We start from the raw sequence: 597 nt of genomic DNA on the forward strand, positions 1-597 counted from the left end.
TAAAACAATGAAAGAATTTTTCTTTTACTTTTGCAAGAGGGTAGTGTACAAGGGGGGAGGGTTGGGAAGGGAGAAAAGTGCAACAATGAATGAATGGAAATCCAAAGTCTGTAAATTTTCATTGAAATTAATAATAAATTTTTCAAAAAAGAAAAATAAACAAACCATAAGCATAACCGTTTACCTCTCTCTGCTTGTAGAATGCTTACCTTCATGAATTTTGTGTCCGAGCATGGATTTTAAGATCACTCTGCACCTGCAAAGTACTGCTACGAAGGGGGTGTAAGCTCCAATTTTCCTTTTCTTGTCTTGTTTTTTAATTGAGAGAGAATTTATATCACATAAATCTTACTTTTTCAAAGTGTAAAATTTTGTAGGTTTTAGTATACAGGCAGCCCCCAGGTTATGAGATCTGTTCCTAAGTGTGTTTTAAAGTCAAATCTGTAGGTAAATCACAACATGTGCACATCATTAGTGCAAGAAATAGGAGCTTTGGTGAAATCGTATATTACGTGTTGGGCTACTAACTGATAAGTCATCAGTTTAAGGGCCCCAGCCAAGCCACTGGAGAAGATACACAGTCTCTTCCCATAAAGA

This window comes from Elephantulus edwardii, unplaced genomic scaffold, assembly GCF_000299155.1.
Source record: "Elephantulus edwardii isolate Elephantulus edwardi_28Jun2011 unplaced genomic scaffold, EleEdw1.0 scaffold00015, whole genome shotgun sequence".
Classification (NCBI taxonomy): Eukaryota; Metazoa; Chordata; class Mammalia; order Macroscelidea; family Macroscelididae; genus Elephantulus; species Elephantulus edwardii.